We start from the raw sequence: 8,890 nt of genomic DNA, 5'->3' as shown, positions 1-8,890 counted from the left end.
AAGGGCTGGTAGCTCTGAGAGTCCCACTGATGAGGTGTTTTGGTGGAAATCTCTTAGTGGGACAAAGAGAGAAAAAGCCCTGGTCCTGATGCTGTGGGAGGGAAATGATTGAAGTGTGCTGTGAGGAACTGACTGGGAGATTTTCACACATTTTCCTGTCTCCTTGGAACAACAGGAAGTTCCCAGCATATGGAAACAAGGTTAAGTGTCCTATGGCACTCAGTGATGATGGTGCTGTGGCCCCACACTCCACCTTTTGTAAAGGAACTAAGTGTAATTGAAGCTTCAAATGGAACTAAGACTTCCTCCCTAGGTGGCAGTGTCTGATGAGAAAGTGTTAGTGGAGCTGGCCTGGAGTCAGAAACAGGAAGATGCAGGATTTGGGCTGAAATGGGAAAAGTGGTTAGCACTAGTGCCTTAAAGCAAGAAGGTTGTAGGTTGAAGCTTGTTGGCCTTTCTGTGGAGGTTGGATGTTCTCCCACAGTCCAATGAAATGCTGCTTAGGTTCATTGGTGCTTCTAAATTGGCTGTAGGTGTGGATGTGAGAGAGTGCTTCTCTCTCTCTCTGTTGGCCTGTGATGGACTGCTCACCTGTGCAGTGGACCACGCCTCTTGCCCTATGACAGCTAGGGCACAGGCTGCAGCCCTGTGACCTCAGCTGAATAAACAGTTAGCAAAATGATCCATAGATGGCCTGAAATCCCCAGTTAGCAGTTTGGTAGATAGCTATGACATGCTAATCCCATCCAGCAGCTGTATTCTACCTGTAAGCTGATCCCTGCTGAGCCAAAGCACTTTTCAGATACAAATGACAACCTTTAATAGAAACCTATTGGTCAGCATCTTATTAGCCTGCTGTTAGCTTCATTCCACAGAAACTGAGAGAAACTAACAGAGTTGATAAAGAATAAAGAGAATGTGCTGATTTAAAGCCTTTGAAGTGCTTCAGATGATCTCTGTCCACTTCTGTCCACTCATTCATTCATGTAAGCTTCTAATGCAGCTTTGATCTTACAGTCTGCTTCATGAAACTCATTCTAACCCTGAATGTCAGAGTGTTCCTCCTTCTCTTTCCCATCATTCATGCTGGCAGTGAGAGATTTGGATGTTGGACTGTGTTTTGGATGATGTGTGTATGTTTGTTTGGACTGCTGTCTGTAAAGCAAACCACATTTGCTTTGGATTTCAGTGTCACACAGACTTTAAGGTGGAATGAAGAGTTGGAGAGTTTCACAGAGAATTATCCAGTGGAGGATTTTTCTTCTTCTTTGAAGTTTGAAATGTGAACATTGTTCTGCTGCAGTCAATGGACTAACCAGAGAAGAAGAAAACAGACTTTACCATGAAGATCCTCATGTGGATCAGTATAATATCAGCCTGATGTCTGCAGTTTAGTGTCAGCACAACTTTACATCATATTCATCTCAGCACAACTAAAACATGCTGACTGACCTCAGAGTTTCAAGTCCACATCCTGGACTCTCCAGGAAACCACACAGATGCTTCACTCCTGAATCCTGCAGTTGTTGTTGAGCTCAGGTCCAGCTCTCTCAGATGGGAGGGTTGGACTTCAGTGCTGCGCCAGATAATCACAGCTGATCTACAAACACAGTCTCAATCTGTATAAAGAATGAAAGATGTAAGTTTATTAGACAAAGGTGAGCTTGAAATCATTCAGTGTTATCATCTGTTCAGAGCTGAAGAAGGTTCAGAATGTAGAAGTTTAGAAAATGGAAACTCCAAACAGCTGAAGCCAACAGGAAGCAGCTTCAAACAAACACAACAAGAGAAAAACTCTGAATGTTTCACATTAAAGTCGTACATCTCATAAAAACAGGACAAAGACTTGAAAAGTCGTGTTTTTCCTTCCAGAACCACATGCTTCACTTTTAAAGGTGAAGTGTGAAAGAAATGGACATATTTGAAGTCCAACACCTTTTTCCAGTCACATTATTAAAGCAGACAAACTACAAGCTCATTTTCATTCCAACAAGTCATCTTCTGACCTGGACTAACAACACTGGTCTCTATGTGCAGCTGGCTGTGAGACCAGTGCTCAGGGAGCGTCTACAAAAACACTGAAAGAACATCACACACTCATTTGCTTCCAGCACTTTCACACAAACATCTACTGTCATTATTGTCACCAAACTCTGTGGATCCTTTATTGCAAATTCAAATGGGATCAAATGGTCAGACAAAAGAGGGTTATGAGGAAATAGGATGAAATGTTGTGTATTAGCAGCAAGTTATTGAATCATTTTCCTCCGAAACCAAACAAAATGATTGACAAACATGTTTTTACAAACTCAGTGTTGGACTTGGATCAGCAGGATAAGCTGATGTTTAAAGGCATTTGAGTCTCGCTGTATGAGAGTCCAGTTATTCCTCAATATTTATGGATGATGTTCTTTCAGTGTTGCACTTTGTAGACGCTCCCTGAGCCTCACAGCCAGCTGCACATGGACCAGCTGACATTACCCAGCATTAGAGGCGGCTGTAAAAAAATGGATTTTCCTATTTAAATGGTTTTAATTTGAATAAAGCGATGTTGATTCATTCAATCCTGAATGATTTTAATATAAATGTATTTTGCCAGAATCTCAGGTTCAAGCTCCCAAAAGTATTTCAACAACAACCAAACAGATAAAACAGTAAATGAGAGCAGCTAAACACACAAAGATGGAAACACAGAGCGTGGATCGTTCACTCGACGGCACGTACACGGACACGCCGTCGGGCTGAAAGTGGACAGCTCACAGATCCTGAAGCTGCAGGTTTCATCTGTCTCCAACAAAACTGAGTGAACCAGCAGCAAAAGAAGATCCAAACTACGCTTTACGTTTGATGAACATCGTCATGAATTCTCTCTGACTTTGACCTTTACTTCCTGCACAGCTCTCTCTCTCTCAGTGTACTTCAAGAACAGTTTACCTTCAAAAATCTGTTTTCTGCATTATTCACTGCTTATTACGCACCAGTCTGCTGTTGTGTTCACTGCTGTCGGCCTCCGAAAACAAAGCCTCATTTCTGCTGTTCAATACTGAAGAAATTGAAACCTTTTAAAATGATGACAGATTACAAACTCTCAGCTGTGTCTGTAATCAAACCTCTGTAACTTTGCTTCACTTCAGCAGCATCAGCTCATGTTCACATGTTGATTCATGGTTTGCTTCAGTTTTTGATCGACTGCAGAATATTTTGAAGGTTATCTGCTATAAAAGCCAGAAGAGGAAAATCTGCTTCATGTGTTTCTGTTTGATCCTCAGTGACTTTGACACAAAGGCCTCTGCTGTGATGATCACACCTCTGATCAAGTCTCACAGTGTCAGCTTTGTTTTTATACATATGGATATGTGCTGATAAATGATCAGAATTAGAATATTTCCCACTGTCTGCTGTGTGCCGTGACCTTTGACCTGCTAAGAGAGTCAGCTGTGGATTATTCATTGTTGTGTCTGATACTTAGAACTGTGAGGAAGAAACTACACAGTTAATCAGGGTCCCCTCTCTCTGAATCAGGAAAGGTGGGCAGGCCGCGTGTGGGCCGCGGGCCATACGTTGAGTCTCACTGTTTGAAATGTGAACATTGTTCTGCTGCAGTCAATGGACTAAACCAGAGAAGAAGAAAACAGACTTTACCATGAAGATCCTCAGTGTGGATCAGTATAATATCAGCCTGATGTCTGCAGTTTAGTGTCAGCACAACTTTCACATCATATTCATCTCAGCACAACTAAAACATGACTGACCTCAGAGTTTCAAGTCCACATCCTGGACTCTCCAGGAAACCACACAGATGCTTCACTCCTGAATCCTGCAGTTGTTGTTGACTCAGGTCAGCTCTCTCAGATGGGAGGGGTTGGACTTCAGTGCTGCTGCCAGATAATCACAGCTGATCTTTGACAAACCACAGCCAATCTGTATAAAGAATGAAAGTGTAAGTTTATTAGACAAAGTGTGAGCTTGAAATCATTCAGTGTTTCATCATCTGTTCAGAGCTGAAGAAGGTTCAGAATGTAGAAGTTTAGAAAATGGAAACTCCAAAGCTGAAGCCAACAGGAAGCAGCTTCAAACAAACACAACAAGAGAAAAACTCTGAATGTTTCACATTAAAGTCGTACATTTCTCATAAAACAGGACAAAGACTTGAAAAAGTCGTGTTTTTCCTTCCAGGAACCACATGGCTTCACTTTTAAAGGTGAAGTGTGAAAGAAAGGACATATTTGAAGTCCAACACCTTTTTCCAGTCACATTATTAAAGCAGACAAACTACAAGCTCATTTTCATTCCAACAAGTCATCTTCTGACCTGGACTAACAACACTGGTCTCTATGTGCAGCTGGCTGTGAGACCAGTGCTCAGGGAGCGTCTACAAAGTGCAACACTGAAAGAACATCACACACTCATTTGCTTCCATCATCCAACCTGAAGAGGAAACAGAGACGCCTCCCCTTCAAAGTAAAAGCTGCTCCTTTTGGACACAGTATCAAAGAAAGTCTACAGTATAACATAGAAAAGACAGAAAAAAGTTTTGGTTGTTTTTAAATTGTGCAGAAATGAAACTACACTAAGCTCAATTATGTGACAGACATTTCATCCCGTGTCAGTTTGGCCTCATCCTGGCGGATTATCCAGCACACACTCTGACCACAGGCCCAGGGGCCACGCACAGCTGGGCTCCATCCAAGAGACAGGAAACAAACCAACACAATAATAAAAAGCACCATGTGATCTTCTTACATCTTCAAGACAAACATAGTAAAAACAGGAGCATATTTGTTTCCTGATAAAATGATGTGACAGGTAGAACAGAGTAAAGTGGTGGTGTTACAGCCTTTCTCCCCTCTGCTGCCGAGGCTGTTAGTCTCTCCCAAACTCAGCTACAGGACTTCCAAATGAATGAAAGCAGCAGAAGTGGCTTTACAAATGAAAGAGGAAGAGGAGAAGAAGAGGAGAGGGAGGCCACCCTGACCATCACTCCAGCTGAAAACATCACACTTCCATTAAAGTTGGTGAGAAAATGTTGAGCAGATGAGCTGCTGGCTAATCTGGAGGCTGTAGCAGCAGCTCACAGTCACAGTGGATTTCCACTCATGAAAAAGCTCTGGCTGCTTCATTTCTCATCTCATATCAGAGACTTTAGTGAAGCTGTACTGTGATGCTTCCATATTCCAGTGAGGCCTCCAGAATGATTTCAGCTGTTCTGTACACACACTGTGTGCCCTGTATGCTCAAAGTCTCTGCAGCCTGTTTTTATCTGCTATCATCAGATCTTCATCATCCTCATTCACATCCCTCACACACTCTACAGCCTCATCAGCACTGACTTCATCTTCACTGACTGATGGAGCACAACATGAACCTGTGGAGGCTGAAACACTGTCCTGTCAAACATCTCCCCGTCACCACTCCACTTCTGTCAGCCTTTAAATGAACCCTGCTCAAGTCTGTCACTTCTGTTTGGAGCCAAAAGAGGTCAAAGATGATGCCACTACATTCTTGTCTAGAAGATATTAAAGTGTATTTGGTGACACACAAAAAAGGCTCAAGTTTAAGTACAGTTTGGGTCCACACATGTCCAAACCCTGGTGTGTGGGCCTACTTAGTACTGAGAAAAGCCCACTAAAAGAACGCCCACCAGACCAAAGCAATGGTTTTGACTTGATCAGCATTAACCCCGCCCCCTGACTTTGATGGGTGAAGTTGACAAATAAAATGTATTTATGAACAGCGATGCAGGCCAGGAGTAGCAACGTGAATTAAATAAATACATCATTAAATAATTCATTATCAATATTTTTAATTATTATGTACATTTTTAATTATTACTGAAATAAATAATTCATTAGTGATGTATTTATTTAATACAACCATAAAATTATTGCTAGTTTACTCAAAATAAATTGAAGACATCAATAATAAAGGTTAAATTATGATAATGAATACATGCAACTATAACTGATGACATAAGAATTTGGATTTTTAAGCTAAAGCGAAGTGCTGACTCACTTGGCATGTTTCTCTCAAATCCTCCCTAATAACAATAACATAATTACACTTTAGCCACAAGAGCAGCAGCATTAATACAAGTCCGTGTATAAAAGGTACAGTGATTATATTACAGGGATTTTGACAAAAACAAAACAGAAGTTGATGGCAGTGTGTTTTTCCATAACATACCAACCAAAATAAATAATAAAAACTTTATAACTTACAGAGCTTTTTTAGAGACTTTGACCACTGGCAGCAGCCTCAGAAGAGCCTCCTCTGAAGCAAAGTATTTCTGCAGGTTAAACTCATCCAGATCTTTTTCTGATGACAGTAAGATGAAGACCAGAGCTGACCACTGAGCAGGAGACAGTTTATCTGTGGAGAGACGTCCTGATCTCAGGGACTGTTGGATCTCCTCCAGTAGAGAACGATCATTCAGTTCATTCAGACAGTGGAACAGATTGATGCTTTTCTCTGCAGACAGATTCTCACTGAGCTTCTTCTTGATGTACTGACTGCTTCTGATTGGTCTGTGCGCTACTTCCTGTCTGTGTCATCAGGCCTTGCAAAGAGTTTGATTAGTCTTCAGACCCAAGAGAAAACGAAGGAACAAGTCCAGGTGTCCATTGGGCTCTGTAAGGCCTTGTCCACAGCACACTGGTGGAGAGATTGGAGTTTGGTTTATCAATAATTTAGGCCACATGGACGTTGTTTGTTGTTTCTTCCAGCAGATTGAGTCCAGAGTTGATGAAGGTCAGATGGACATGAAGAGCAGCCAGAAACTCCTGAACACTGAGATGAACAAAGCAGAACACCTTGTTGGTACAGTTGTTTCTCCTCTTTAAAGATCTGTGTGAACACTCCTGAGTACACTGAGGCTGCTCTGATATCGATGCCACATCTGTCAGGTCTGGTTCATAGAAGATCAGGTTTCCTTTCTGCAGCTGATCAAAAGCCAGTTTTCCCAGTGACTCAATCATCTTCCTGCTCTCTGGACTCCAGTGTGGATCTGTCTCAGCTCCTCCATCATATTGATCCTCTTGACTTTGGCCTGAACCACCAGGAAGTGGATGTACATCTCAGTCAGGGTCTTGGGCAGCTGTCCTCCCTCTGGTTTCCAGCACATCCTCCAGAACTGTAGCAGTGATCCAGCAGAAGACTGGGATGTGGCACATGATGTGGAGGCTTCGAGCTTTCTTGATGTGGGAGATGATCCTGCTGGCCTGCTCCTCATCTCTGAATCTCTCCTGAAGTACTCCTCTGTGGTCAGTGAACCCTCTGACCTCTGTCACCATGTCGACACACTGAGAGGGATCTGATTGGCTGCTGCAGGTCGTGTTGTTATCCAAAGGCGAGCAGAAGGGAGCAGGTTCCTCTGATGAGGTTTGTCAGCAGCTCATCCAATGAGGTGGACTTTCTTGTTTCAGTCAGGATTTTAGTTTTGTTGAAGTCCAAATTAAGTCGACACTCATCCAGACCATCAAGTATGAACACAACCTGGAAGTCTTCAAGCCTGCAGATTCCTGATTGGTTAGTTTGATTAAAGAAGTGATGAACAAGTTCCACCAAGCTGAACTTTTCCTCTTTCAGCACATTCAGCTCTCTGAAAGTGAATGGAAATATGAACTGGATGTCCTGGTTGGCTTTGTCTTCAGCCCAGTCCAGGCTGTATTTCTGTGTTAAGACTGTTTTCCCAATGCCAGCCACTCCCTTTGTCAGCACTGTTCTGATTGGTTCGTCTCTTCCAGGTGAGACTTTAAAGATGTCTTCTTGTCTGATGGTTGTTTCTGCTCTGTCTGGTTTCCTGGATGCTGTTTCAATCTGTCTGACCTCATGTTCATCATTGACCTCTGCAGTCCCTCCCTCTGTGATGTGAGCTCTGTGTAGATCTGATTCAGAGGGTTGGGCTTCCTGCTTTAGCGATGCCTCAAACACACACTGGAACTTCTTCTTCAGTTGGGCTTTAAGTTCACGTTTACAGAGTGGAGCAAATATTTCTGAAGGTAAGAAATTCAGAAACAAATATTACACAATAAATATCACAGCCTTTCAGTACCCTGAAGGATGAATGTCTATTGGTCCATTTCTTGAGCTATTAGGAAAGATCAATATTCAGTCTTTAGAGAAATTTTCTTACTGCTCTGCAGATGGTCAGCCATCTCATGCTGCTTAAGTCTCCTCAAGAAGTGGAGTGTGATCTTCAGAAATGCTTCTCTGCAGCTCTTTCTTTCATCTTCATCCTCACCTCAAACATCTCCTCATCCTCCATCTGGCTCTTTAAAGTTTCTGGGTGATCTGGACTCAGAAGCTTCTGGATCTTCTTCAGCTCGTTCTTCACAAACATGGTGATGTTGTCCTCCAGCCGCTGGAAAAGAAGACTATATGAATTACCCAGTGGTAAATGGACTGGTTCTTATATAGCTCTCTGTGATACTCTGTGCACACAAAGCATTTTATACAACATGCCTCATTCAACCAAGCACATTGTTCTGTGCTTAAATACTTTCTTTCACTCTGATGGATGCATCAGAGGGCAGCTTGGGTTAGTACGTTACCCAGTACATTTGCCAGCCAGGGTTTGATTCACAAAGCTTCTGACTAGTAGCTGACCTGCTCACCTCCTGAGCTACAGTCACCCCAATCTGACTGAAATCATGGAGCCCAAACTCTGATTTATGTTGGACACACTGACAATCCTCTGGTCCACAAAGTGCAGCACAGAGGTGACTGAAAAGAACAAATGTAAACGTAGTACTACAAACCATAACCACAGAGTCCAGGTGTTTTGATGTTGCTGTGCAGACTGACCAGTGGAAACCTCTGCTCTCTCTGCTCCACTCTGTGGAGGAGTAATGAATAATAGCTCATGTTATGTTGTCCACACACAGACACAAGC

At 42.6% G+C, this 8,890-nt stretch overlaps 1 long non-coding RNA gene across 1 annotated transcript; it reads right to left on the bottom strand.

The window, feature by feature from the left end:
* Nucleotides 1–7,939: 7,939 nt before the first annotated feature.
* LOC109199382 (uncharacterized) lies at nucleotides 7,940–8,815 on the bottom strand. The gene is made up of 3 exons (XR_002059790.2): nucleotides 8,757–8,815; nucleotides 8,132–8,359; nucleotides 7,940–7,991 (listed from the first exon to the last, which is right to left on the bottom strand). It is a non-coding gene; the product is annotated as an uncharacterized LOC109199382 (long non-coding RNA).
* Nucleotides 8,816–8,890: the final 75 nt, after the last annotated feature.

Source organism: Oreochromis niloticus, unplaced genomic scaffold (assembly GCF_001858045.2).
Source record: "Oreochromis niloticus isolate F11D_XX unplaced genomic scaffold, O_niloticus_UMD_NMBU tig00008038_pilon, whole genome shotgun sequence".
NCBI lineage: Eukaryota > Metazoa > Chordata > Actinopteri > Cichliformes > Cichlidae > Oreochromis > Oreochromis niloticus.
Note: the sequence above shows the minus strand (reverse complement) of the source record. Positions and strands in the feature narration are given on the sequence as shown.